We start from the raw sequence: 14,444 nt of genomic DNA, 5'->3' as shown, positions 1-14,444 counted from the left end.
TAAAACAAAAAAAAACATCGTCGAAGAAAAGCTAGTCATTTTGTTTTATAATACTTTCAAAAACACTTTCCTGTTCAGCAGGGCCTTTATAAAAATGTTGATTTATCCCATTGCCTTGATTTATCCCATTGCCTCCGCCATTACTATACAGTAGCCTAATCCTTTACAGCTCATCTTGTACATATGTATGAACAGATAATAAAAGATATATATGAACTTACCACGTGTTACATAGTATCAAAAATATATTTAAATATAATTACAGAAAATATTTCGTCGGTTACAGATAATATTAATGAAATATAAACACTGTGCAGATTAGTGTTAAAAGATTCATCGCAGCGTGCTGAAGATGACAAACACCAGATGCTACCCAGGCCAAGATACAAGACATTTGGAAATTTTCTCTACAAAGAAGAACTACGTAATAGCTAAACAACTACAAAATGGTTAGAGCTGCCGGAGCAAAATCTGAGTTGACTTATGTGTAGTTATTTTCTTTTGTGTTGTAATTGAGCATACATTGAACTCCGAAGTCTCTCTCGCCAGGTATTTGCCTTTATTGCCAGCAGATGAGTTAAGATTATTGAGATTATTATTGAATTTATTGAAATAATTTTTAGCGCCTTAGGTTGGCGAACTGCTCAGTAGGAAATTAATATATGTATAGTTATTTGTGCAACTATAGATACCTTTATACATATATACATACATACGAGTAAATACGTTTTGAAATAGTTGATCACATTTGCGGTGACTGGTAAATGCAATGTTGCAGATCATCAACCAGCCGTGCAGTGCACAGTAGTTGCGATTTAATTCTAAAAAATGCGTGTAAAATAAACTAAGGTGCAAGGGAAATTACAAAGACCAAAAAAAAAAAGCAAATAAGAATAAGCAATCAAAGTAATAATCATAAAATGTTAATGATGTGGCCAATGGCGGCAGCAGCAGCAGCAGCTAAGGAATGAAATGAAATGCAGCTGACTTTTGTGCAACTCCGCTGCATGCAGCATTATGCAGGTGGCACTCTGTGTCGTTTCAGCGTTTTTATTATATTATAAAATTTTTTTGCTTTGCTATAGTCTCACACATTGCGTATTTACAGCATTTGTACTTTTTTATAGTTTCGTTATGGAGTACACACAAACTTACTCGATTTTTTCGGATATTTCGGCAACATTGTTGCAGCGAAACGTGTCTTTTCTCCTTTATTTAATTTTGTTACGATTAGTTTGACTTTAATTGCTGCGATCTTGCTGATAATGTAGATAAAGGCGTAAAGGTTCGCTTACGTCTAGCAAGTCCGGTTAAGTTAATGACTTGAATGATATTAAAAAGACAAAAATATCGACGCTCATAAATTCGGATTAAGTTAATTCACTGTAATTTCGTAAAAAGTTGCAAACTATAAGCTTGCATAATATGCTAATGCATAATGGCGTGCACGAGAAGAACTAAGTAAATTTAACGTGTTGAAATACTAAGGAGCTATCAATAAGCCCACATAACTGAACTACCGGTTTTTGTACAAGTATCTACTATTTATTTGGCTAAGGAAATCGATTTTAACGATTACCAACGGTTTCCAGTAATTTTGTATATCAAAAAGCTAGCCGGCACCGTATTTCATATACTTATATAACTGATGTATATCCAACGAATGTTTTATTAATACATACATGTGCAATTCGCAACTCGTTCCAAATTTCATTTGGTTTCATACACAAAGGAGAATAAACAATACTCTGAAAATGAGAATAAATGGTATTTATTACCAACTTAAGCCCAACATTTTCTTGTGAAGCGCTTTTAAACAAACACAAATTTTCTCCTTTTAACTATCAGACACATTTTCTGTGACACGCATTTGAAACATGCACTTATGAGCATTGCGGTAAAATAAAATAAAAATAGCATCAGAGAAATGCATTGAGCAGATCCGCAGTTCTGATGACAAAATTATATTGCATTTAACAGTTTTCAAACTAGCCCTTCATTCATCATATTCTTCTCATTTAAACCTCTCCGATTATATTCTTTTTCCAAATATGAAGAAAGAACTTACCTGTAAGAGATTTGGGTCGGAATGAGCAGTCAATCAATGAAATTCCTTCTTGGTTTTGGAATTTGACTAAGAATTTCCTGCCGAAGTACCTATATTTCGTTAGCCATTGAAATGAAACTTCGGCGGCTTTGAAAAAAAATTTCGCCAGATTACTTGTTTGGTCTTTGCCTTATATAATATGTAGAAATGCCTCAATAGATATTCGCTTCCTCGAGGATGGTGTTTTTATAAAGATGTGAAAAAATATAGTCCTGAAGAGCGTTGCTACTACTGCAGCAGGGCAACTTGATCGAACTCGAATCTGGTCATCGAGCGACAACCTACCCTCTGCAGTTTACTTAGCTGATTTTATGCAATAATTGATAGCGAACTCTAGAATTTCTTACGCTTCAGGCTATCATAATGTATTTGCCAGCACCTTTTTTTCCAAATGCTGATAACTTCCTTTCTATTTATGTACATATTTAATGAAAACATATCCAAGCCCAGGATTCAAGTCACGATTTTTCTTACCCCACTATGTAATTAGTTGACAAATTCGCTGTTACTATTTAAATAAGTGATTATTATAGTAAAAAGATTTGTTTAATAATTTCTTTTATTTCAATTACTAGATATAGTCTCGTTTTGGCAAATACGAAATAAGCTTTTCAAAATAGTAGTGTCGAATTGTCGTACCTGAAAGCTCGTGCTGAGCATATTCCACCAACCCCAACTATCCAAATCTTCCCTCTGTTTAGTTGTTTAGTTGGGTCAATTTGAGGAAACAACTTAGCTTCATCAGTTTCCATATAACCGCCAAGTGTTGCAGGCTGTGATTAATGATTTATTGCTAAATGAGCTCTACATAAGTTACCAGTATTTTTAAAACAGTCTACAAGGTGAAGTCTAAAATAAACAAGACTGAGCTAAAATAGAAACGACAGGAGCTTTGCTCTGATAACTTCTGGTTTATTAATTCAAAATAGTCACCTCTGGACTCGATGAAACGTTCACAGCCCTTTCGTAAGCCCAAAGGATTAGCTAAAATGCGATAAATCGATGTTTTGGAGATATTCAACTCCGATTCCATGAATGATTTTAGTTCATTTTTGATAAATGAACGCGACCACGCTTACAGGACAATATTCTTTTCATGAAATTTTCCATAACCGAATTGCAAAGTGGCTGCCCTATGTCCTCGATACCCTCACGAATTCCACCTTTGAGGTCTTGAATTGACCCTGGGCTGTTGGCGTAGACCTTCTCTTTCACGTGGCCTCAAAAGAAAAAAGTCACAAGGTGTTAAATCACAAGATCTCGGTGGCTGATTGTGATCAGCTCTTTGAGAGATAACACGATCCGGAAAGTTTTCCCGTAGAAGATCAATGGTTTCGTTGCTTGTGTGGCACGTAGCGCCGTCTTGTTGAAAATAAACGTTGTCCAGATCAATACCATCCAATTTCGGCCATAAAAAATCGATAAGCATCTCTCGATAGCTCAATCCATTCATTCATAACACCTGTTATTGGAAAACCCTTTGGTAAGTAATATCGCAACCTATATTTGAAATGATTCGGGCTTGAGTTGTCGAAAAGTCCACATTTCGCGCGCATCCCCCAAAAAATAATCGTGATATCCGGATTTATGCTGTATGTCAGGATGTATTCCGTATCATACTGCACGTAAGCACGTAAGCATGTTTTACTTTTCCTCAACTTTTCATCAAAATGTCTAGTGTTAGCTGCCTTGTTTTTGAATCTTGCCCTATTGCCAGTCTATTGGGGAGGGTACACGATATGAAAATCAGTGAGTGCTTTCTTTTAGAAGAATTATCTGCTCTACTAAACAACGGTAATATATTAAATGGAGCTTCTGACTTGACAGTTTGAAAATTCACTTTACTATTTGCACATTAAGGCCTAATCGCTTCACAAATACAGAAATATGCTTTTTTTTTTTTTTTTTTTTTTTTTTTTTTTTTTGTCGGGACAACTAGCAAGTGCAGCAGAAATATGCTTAATATATATTATTTTTTGATATTTTAAGACATCATCTAGAATACATACATACGTACATGTAAATGTAGTATATATACAACGATTTTTATGTACATACATATGCATGTAATAATAAAATGTTTTGTGATCTTAGAGCGACTATTTAGCTATGATATTATATATTACTTATAAATAAATATTATAAATACTTTCACTCGCCTTCATTGCATATATGCCATTCCCAAGAGATTTCTATTAAAAGGTTTTCCAATAACAGGTGTTATTTTGAATAGCCCGCTATTTCGGTAGATGTCAGTTTCGAAGCTGTCATTTTTTGATATCTGACAAGTAGCAACTACGCCATTAATAAAAAAGGAACAATACACGATTGAACAATGCATTGAAATTATTAAAATTCACTATAAAAATTGTGAAAATTTGGCAGAGACGTTTCGTAAAACTCGAACATTTTGGGGTCATCGTGAAGCACCTTGTCGGACCGCAATACAGAAATTGGTGAACAAATTCGACCTGTTGGGGGGAAAATTTAGTGATGTGAAGAATAAAACCCGTGCACATCGCTCAGGAACAGCCGAAAATATTGCTGTTGTAGCCGAAAGTATTGAAGAAAGCCCAGGTTTGTCCATTCCTCGTCGTTCTTTGGAATTAGGTATTCCACAAACGTCATTACATCGTATCTTGCATAAAGACTTGGGTCTTAAGGCTTATAAAGTCCAGTTAACACAAGAACAACGTCTTAGTTTTGCTTATTGGGTCATTGAAATGCATGAAAATGATCCGGAATTCCATCGAAAAATCATCTTAATTGGATGGTATTGATCTGGCTAACGTTTATTTTCAACAAGACGGCGCTACGTGCCACACAAGCAACGAAACCATTCATATTTAAGGGGAATAGCACCTCTTATTGGAAAACTCTTTGGTTTATAAATACATACACAGGGTCGTCAATATAGTGTTTGTTTTTTTAATTAAAAAATGAACAACAATCAAACTCTATCGTTATATTATACATATATTGATTTATTCGACAAATCAAACATTCACATTATTTATGAAGCTCGATATTATTCATATATAGTAGCTGACTCCGCTGGTTTCGCAGGAGCGCATCCTGTAAACCCAGTTTTTCCAGAGTTTGGTTACCTCATATATGGTCTGAATCATCAATCTAAATTATCATTCTCTACAGGTGGCAAATTATCGCTGCCGAGACAGCTATAGTACGATTATCAAACTTGACGCGCAATAGATCGATCGTGCCATGGGCTATGCGGCTTGGTACGCCATGCTGCTGAAACAAAAGATTGTCCAATAACATATCTTTATATCCCAGTCGATAAAGCGATTTATCATGCACCATCTAAAGTAACACCATTTCCAACGCCATTTTCAAAGAAAAATGTCATCGCTTCATAAGTCTCTGAGGAGGCATTATTTCTTAAGGATCATGCGCGTGTTTTCCAATGCCCAGATGCGATAATTTTGCTTGTTAATGAAGCCGCCGAGATGAAATGATTTACTTTCAAATACCGTGTATGTGCTACACAACAATGGCTTTATATAAATATGTTTGCAATAACACATGGACTGAAAAGTCCCGAGCTTAACAAAACAACTCGTGTTTTTATTTTCAAAATTAGCTTTATTTATCAACGTAATTTGCACCAAAAACCACACAATTATTCCCGCGCCGCTCTAACATTTCAATACCACTTTTGTCTCAAAATAGGCGTCAGTTTCAGCGATAACCTCTTCATTCGAGCGAAATTTCTTACCGGCGAGCATTGTAGATCTGCGAACAGCCACTTAGAACAGAGCTTTCTCATAGTCAAATGCTCCAGCGATATAAAGCCACCACGTTCTTTTGCTATCTTTACGATGTCAGCTAACTCGCGCAACTTCACTTTTTGATCAATCAAAACGATTTGTGGATTTTTTTAATGTTTTCTGATATTACCTTATTTGGATGTCCACTGCGTTGTGCATCATCTGTGTCTCTACGATTCTGTTCTGATTGTGCGAAGTCCAATTGAAGCCATTGCTTTGCTTGAACCATATTTTTTCCTATCAAGAAGCAATGAAAAATGAAGGAAAGCGCAGAGTCCGTGACAGCAGCCCTGAAGAAAATCTTCTCGTCATGCCTAGCACTGGCCTACATACCACGTTCTTGGTGGATGGTGAGGGTCGCTTTCATCCAAAGGTTGGAAGAGACGACTACACCAGCCCGAAAAGCTGTAGACCTATCAGCATGACTTCTTTCATGCTGAAAAGTCTCGAACGACTGGTGGAGTTGCGCATACGTCAGAAGTCGCTGAAGGCTCACCCTCTGTCTCCATTTCAGCATGCCTATCAAAGTGGAAAATCCTGCAAGTCGGCACTGCAAACCTTGTTGCTAGGGTAGAGCTGGCCATCGACAGGATGGACTACGCTATGGACATCTTTTTAGACATAGAGGTGGCGTTTGAGTATGCCACTTTTGACAGTATGTGCAGCTCTGCTAGTAGGCACGGCGTAGACCGGGTGCTAGTAAATCGGATTCGTTCGATGCTGGCCCGAAAAATCGTCTCAGTTCGAGCAGAGGAAGATCTGCTGGTGTCATCCGAGGTTAATAGAGGCTGCCACCAAGGCTGTGTCCTGTCTCCATTGTTCTGGTGTATGGTAATCGATCCTCTACTCACCACCTTAAACGACTCGGGAGTATACGCACAAGCATATGCGGACGATATTGTTTGGTAACAGGCCCTTCGCTTATGAACATCTGTAGGAAAGTGCAGAAAACTCTGGATATGATTGACACTTGGTGCTGTGCGAATGGACTATCAGCAAATCCCGCCAAAACTGGTATTGTTCTCTTCACCAGAAGGAGGAAGCTTGATGGACTCGTTCTGTCTAAGCTAAGAGGAGTCACAATACAGCTATCCAAACAAATTAAATATCTTGGAGTAATCCTCGATAGTAAGCTCCTATGGAAATCACACGTTGATCAGCAATCAATGTGTTAGGCTCGGGACTCTTCAGTGCATGTGTTAATTTTCAACGTTGCTCAAGCCTAAAGCGATTCATTAGATTCCGCAGTTGTCGCTGTGTACATTTAAAATATATATGGGACTTCGGCTCATATACTTGTGTAACTCATCCTCTAATCCGTGTCGATTCTTAAGATGGTGCTGGTGCAATTCAGTTTTGATTCAGTATGGTTTCTAAATTAAGTATTATGAAATAATTCAAACAATTTTAATCTCTATAGCAATTTTAAACTATTTGCAATAGAAAACCGCCAAAAAAATTATATATGGTTTTATGATATTCCGAAATTGATGATTAATAAAACTCAATTCCATTAATTATTTCCAATATCAATTCATGCTGTAAAGGGTTAAGTAAGGAAAATTTTAACATTTTAATGAATTTATGAATGAATTGTAATTGTTCATTAACTTCTCAACTTTATCTTGTATAGGGTGGGCCATGTAAAATTTGCTTTTTGAATCGGCTATAAAAGAAAAAACTAATCAATATTTTTTCAAACTTTTTTTTTTTATTTTCAAGATTGAACATTGTCATTTATGAATGAAAAATAATATCGTTCAAATGACTACCAGGGCTTTACAGTAGGTCATTCGATCAACCCAATTTTTGAAGCACATTTTCGATTGTTTGGGCTCCAATTTCATGAATGGCAACTTCGATTTCGTGTTTTAAAGCATCAATCGTCTCTGGATGGTCCGCATAGCAATTTTCCTTAACGGCTCCTCACAAAAAATAGTCCCACGGGCTTAAACCACAGCTCCGAGGCGGCCAATTGATATCGGAATTTCGGTTGATCAATTAATTATAATTATTCGGTTTTCAAAAACGGTAGCCAAACGTTCGAGTGTAACTTTGGCAGTGTGACAAGTTGCACCGTCCTGTTGAAACCAAATGTCGTCCGTGTCATTCTCTTCAATTTTTGGAAATAACTCGTTGAGCATGTCACGGTAATGCTCGCCATTTACTGTAACCGCGGCTCCTCGCTCATTTTCGAAAAAAATGGCCCGATGATGCCGCCAGACCAAAAACCGCACCAAACAGTGACTCGTTGTGAATGCATTTGCTTCTCTACAGTACCGTGTGGATTTTCTGAGCCCCAAATCCGACAATTTTGCTTATTGACGTAGCCACCGATGTGAAAATCAGAAAAGAAGAAGAAGACTCACCACTTTGGAAATAGGTTTTCAATATTTCCCAATTTTGTTCAACGTATAGCGTCACATTTCGTAAATGTCAAACCTTTAAGTAAATTGTGAACACATTTGGCATGTCATTTGTGTTACCATTGTCAAAAAAATAGGTAGTTCAAAAAGCAAACGCTATATGGCCCACGCTGTATGTGACATGTGAACGCTATATGTAAGTATATTTATATATAAATAATTTTAAACAGAAAAATTGAAATATTTTATTAAAAGAATGCCAAAAGTTACCCCGTAAACGGAAGTTCTTTCGATGGAGCGTAACAGTACTGTAATTGCAGCAACAAAACATTATAGATCTAAAAACACCATCATCCAAAATCCCAAAATCTTGTAATATTATCTGATTAGTAATAATATTATTTCATTTGTATTTTAAAATAATAAAATTCTGTCAATTATTTTCAAATTTTCACAAATCTTATTTAACGTCAGAACGCATACCACAAATTGAAGGAGGAGCCCGGGTAAACAACCAACAAAGGATGTAAGCGCCAATTATACTAGGTGTGATCAAAAAATAAGGTGAATTTTCAAACTTCGCGGGCTACGTACATTCGACTCTCTATTTTTCGTTTTCCATTCGACTATTATTTTTTTGTATGTTGCTACACTCGTCTCGAAGATATGTTCACGGTTTTAGCAATATGGCATAGTTTGTTTGTGAGAGGCATAAATACAGGTAAGACAAGTGTTTTGCAAGTTCGGCGATTTTCTGCTATCGACTCCTTGCTATCCTGAGCCTTGCCGCGCGGAGCGTCTGCCAAGCGATCAACCAAATCGGCTGGTGGGGGAAAATGATCGTTGGACCTTCCCCTTCCACTAGAAACCGGTCCCAGTTCGCTCCGCGCGTGAAAGCTGTTTTAAAAGTGTGTTAGGATTTTGCAGTATCGAAAATGCAGCGATCGTTGGAGCAACGTTACTCGATCAAATTTTGCGTAAAGCTACACAAAACGAGTACCGAAACCATTGGGCTACGCAACAATTGGACCCTTCATCGCGACAATGCGCCGGCGCACACTGCCTCCCTCTGCACCTCTGCATTGGCCAAGATGGGGGTTCCGGTGCTTCCCCACCCTCCCTACAGCCCAGACCTGTCCCCTCGTGACTTCTTCTTGTTCCCGCGCCTGAAAAGAAAGCTGAAGGGGAGGCGTTTCGACTCCATCGAGGCGATCCAAAAACCTATGACAGCCGAATTGAACGCGATTCCGGCGGATGAGTTTAAAAAATGTTTCCTGCAGTGGAAGGACCGGTACCAGCGGTGTTTTGACGCTGAAGGGTCCTATTTTGAAGACTATTAGTTGTATAAGCCGAAAGGTGTAATAAAACTACTTAAAAAAAAATAAGGCTCATTACTTTCCAATCAAACCCTGTATAAGAAACGATTTGATCCGTTCGATGTATTATCAATTAAACAATAAGCTGAATAGACGCCAAAACGTGTGGTAGACAGTATTGTATCATAGATTTTTGTGAAGTAAACAAATTCTGCTATAGTTAAAAATAAATTCAGTTTTATCTTTTTATTATTACGATAATTAAGGTGGGGTTTAACTCAGGACTATAATTATAGGCCATGTGCTTAAGCGAGTATTAATATTTATTGTATTAAGCCATGCGCTGTGACACTCAAAAATATTGAAATTATTTCCACCAGCAGCAATAGTCCTCGCACACAAAAAAGCAATGATTTCTAATAAATGAAGCAGGAAACGAGCTCACCCCATGTAAATGTCGATTATATTTAAAATAGCAAGAACTTTTTATACTATTACTATTAAAAGTATTTGCTTACAATCAATCACATAGTAAAAAATTTTGAATTCATCAGAAGGTAGGCCAATCAATCACGCCTTGTCTCTTATCTAAACATAAATTGATACGTGTAAGGTTTCTCAAGAGCTCAAAGGCAGCACTCAGCCAATTTAATATGTTAGACATTGTTTTGGTGTTCCTTTTTTTTAATTTCAAAGTAATATTTATTCCAATCTTTGCTACACTAACAAACACTGTCTTGCGATGTGCATATTTGGGTATGCAAGCATGTATTTATGTATACGCACTTCTCTTATTACACTCAGTCAACTTAAGCAAATAAAACTTCAATGCCTATTAGAGTATCACAATGTCCCACATGTCCAAGAGTTAACAATTCTCTTTATGGGTAAGCATTTATATATGTATGTATGTATACACATATTCACATACACACACAAAAATGTCTAGCTGCAAATACAAATGAACCAACATAAATTATTAGTCAGCCGTAGTGATTACAAGCAAATCAATTTGTTTATTTGAATAAGTTTGCAACAATGTTGCTGCGCACAAGCTGTGTATAACTCGCCAGACTAGATCGCGATGACCGGTAAGTAGCGTCAGTCAACTCTAGCAAAGTCAACGATAACTACTGCGGCGATGATGGTAATCGTAATTGTTTATATGTACATACATATTGTGCTTTCCGCAATTTGTTGAAGTTTGAAGAATTTAAAGTTTATACAATATTTTAAAAATAAACATTATAGAATGTCTGGTGTGTCCATAAGGTATATTTGCAACAATGTTGCAAGCACTCCATGGCGTTCTATGTGAATTGTGCCGTTCTTCATTCAGAGCCGGTTGTGGAATCGTTTACTGGCCATCGTAGACGTCCACGTACGTTTGTATGTGTGTATGTATACGTGTGAAGGCTGGAGAGGAAACGTTTGCTGAAATGTGACACAGGAAAGCAAGACCACTAATGGAATTGGTTATTTATACACTCCTCAAATGTGTAAGTAGTTTCTATGCATCACATTTAGATAAAAGTAAATTCTCGTTCAATTCTTATGATTCTCAATACTTATGTATATACATATACATATGTGTTTATGCATACATACATAGTATATACAGAAGGATTCTTTAAGGTACGCTGTAATTATTTTAAAGTATCATACTATGATACGCAAGCTAGAAAGCTAAGTTGAGCTCTAAAGAATCGGCATGAAAGAGGATCATTCTGCCAAATCTCAAGTGCATCATTCGACCGAAACCAGAGTTGCAATCTCGTTATCTTTTAGGCACATTTCATATAAATCTGAGACCTTACATCAATATTGAGATGAGTCCCAATGGACCGCATATTAACTTTAACCAACGTCAGCAGAAGTTTAGTTCTGTCTCTGTATGGGGTCTGGGGAGCTGGCAATTGTTGAGACTACACCAGTAGTCGTCGTATTGTTTCTGTAATAAAGCTCGCCTAATTACAGTCTGGTGCATATCTATACTGCATCCCTAAACAAATGAATTTCTTCACCAAACCAGCATGCTAGACATGTACATATATTCCATCTTGGCAACAGCGCATGTCACAGAGAATGTAAAGATCCCGATACCCCAATCGTTGACAACGGTACTGTTGCTCCACTACCCGACCATGACGAGGTGAGAAAGCATGCCTGACGATTGGAATTTAAGTGTGCTCTGCCCAATCCATAATAAGGGTGATCCTGCAATCTGTGCCAATTATCGCGTGATTAGTCTTCTAAATATTACGTATAAGGTTCTGGCGAGCACATTGTGTCAAAGGCTGAATCTCACCATCAACCAACGGATTGGACCTTACCGTGTGGCTTTAGACCTTAAAAATCTACAATCAGTCTTGAAAAAAACCCAAGTTTAGGAAAAGTCCCAAGAAAGGAGATTTTAAAGCTGCATTCGTCAGTACGAAAATGTATACCATCAGCCTTAACAACCGCGCTGTGTTCTGCCTTTACCTAACTGGATAAAGAAGCAAAGCGAATGGGTGTGGTGGAGAAGGATGACAAAGCGAAGTACCTCCTGTTATGAAACAAACAGTCCGCACTCGCGTATCGGCACCCACGTCACTGTTGACAGTTCTGATTTTAAGTTTGTAAGATACTTCGTTTACCTAGAAACCAGTATTACCCCAATAACAAAGTGAGCCTTGAAATTCTACGGAGAGTCTTTCATGCCAACGAAAGCTGCTTTGGACTAAGTATATTAGATAATTGAGTAATAAAGTCCTTTCTCGACGAACAACTTTAACCACATTTTAACGAACACTTCACTCTCATCATACCCGTCCTAACGTATGGCAGCTATATGAGCTTTACGACGAAAGCCCCGTCGTTTTCAGTCATAAAAGAAAGCGATACTTCGTTTCCTACGGATTACAACTAAATTATATATTACACCACGAATTTTTTCCAGAATTTGTGGCGTGCGTCTTTGATTCGTTGCACAACTTGTTATGTAAACTGTAAATATCTCCAGATTGAATAAGAACCCATCGCTTCTTTAGTTAAATAAGTGCAAATGCCTTCAATATGTTTTTTTTTGTCGGGACAGACTAGCAAGTACAGCACTCAGACACAATTAAATCCATTGTACTGCACTCGGATCCCCTTTTTAATTTTCTTTACATCCACTCGACCTCTGAAGAAATCTAGGTAGATCTTATGATGCCAAGGAGCCAAAGTGGTAGCATCTTAACACATCAGAGTCAAATACCTCAAACCTGATTCCAGCAAAGGCGGGGTAGACGCATAGAAAGTGGTCCGCCGTCTCATCCTCCTCTTCACATGCTGGGCGGAGTGCACTGTTTGAAATGCCTACCTTTTCCATGTGCTTCACCCATAGAAAGTGGCCCATCATCCCTACAACCAGCTGCCTACAGTCCTTTCTGGCTAATGACCGGAGGATCTGCGACAGTCAGTCGGACATGACAGGTAACATCAGTATTGTCCATCTGCAGCCTTTTTCAGCCTGCCAAGCTCGATGAATTGAAGTAACCCGTTTGCTAACCGTTGTTTTGATGACTGCAAAAAGGTGTGATAGAACGGGCTCCGGACCAAATAAGTAGCCAGATATTTCTTTACTTGCGATACCCATGTGTCCCGGGACCCATGCTAGCATCAAGATTAATATCTACCGACATAGTTGAGCCTGGATTTACAGGACTCGACTATCCTTAAAGTGGTTAAGGGAGGAGGGGGAGGGGAGGGGGGGGCTGTGAAAGGCCATGAGCGCAGCTTGGCTATCGCTGCAGACACATATAGATCTGCCTGTCCATTTGTTTTCCACAACAAAATTCATCACTTCTTCAACAGCATACACCTCCGCTTGAAACACAGATGCAATCCAAGAGCAAAGTGCAGTTTTGGATTCCACGTAGGTCCCAGAGCCGGAGCCATGCTCGGCCCTGGAACCTGTCCAATGCCGCACAGGGGCCGTATCAATTCCCATTGCGTTTCAGCCTGCAAATGGCCTTCAAGGCCTCTCCTTGGATGAAAACATCAAGTAGTAGTACACTAATGACAGTGCGTTGTAGTCTCGATAAGGTCCTCCTGACTCCCACGAAAGGAAGTCTACTCAACAGTCCACTGATGCATAGGTGATAACAAGTCTTATCATAGCCGTGTAGATCCATAGGACCTTGCTAGGAAAAAGACTCCACGTTTTCCCAAAGACACCTTTGCACAGCCATTCGCACAGTACCAAGTGTTAATCATATCCAGAGTTTTCTGCACTTTCCTACAGATGTTCATAAGCGAAGGGCCTGTTACAAAACAAGCAACGTCGTCCGCATATGCTTATACGTAGACTCCCGAGTCGTTTAAGGTGGTGAGCAGAGGATCGATCACTATGATCGATCGATATGATGACTCGTATGTTTATTTTATAATAACAATTATAATTATAATAAATAAAATTTTCCAACTAAAACCGAGGAGACCGCTCGGTCGCAGTCACATCTATCTTCCCTGGCCCTCTTAGATACTCCCCTCGGTCGGTGACACGAAGTAGTGAGATGAAATTGCTGATACTATCACTGCCGTACAATATCTGCTGGCGGCAGCAGGGGGCTAGAGAAATGAAACTGTGTAGTCTCAGGAAAGAAATGAAAAATAGATATTAAAACAAAGAATTATAAAAATGACGAATGCCAATTACAGACTGCCCAACTAAAATGAAGACGGAAGTGGGGTCAACAACAGTCGGGTAACAGAAGTGAATTAAAACCCAATTCTTACGACTCATTAACACGTACCGCATGCGTCCGGTCAATGTGCACACCAACGGACGAACAGACGTCGAACGGCCGCAAACTAGCAGACGCTTTCGCGTTTTGGA

Source organism: Anastrepha obliqua, chromosome 3 (assembly GCF_027943255.1).
Source record: "Anastrepha obliqua isolate idAnaObli1 chromosome 3, idAnaObli1_1.0, whole genome shotgun sequence".
In the NCBI taxonomy this organism is placed as follows: Eukaryota; Metazoa; Arthropoda; class Insecta; order Diptera; family Tephritidae; genus Anastrepha; species Anastrepha obliqua.
This window is presented reverse-complemented; position numbering follows the sequence as displayed.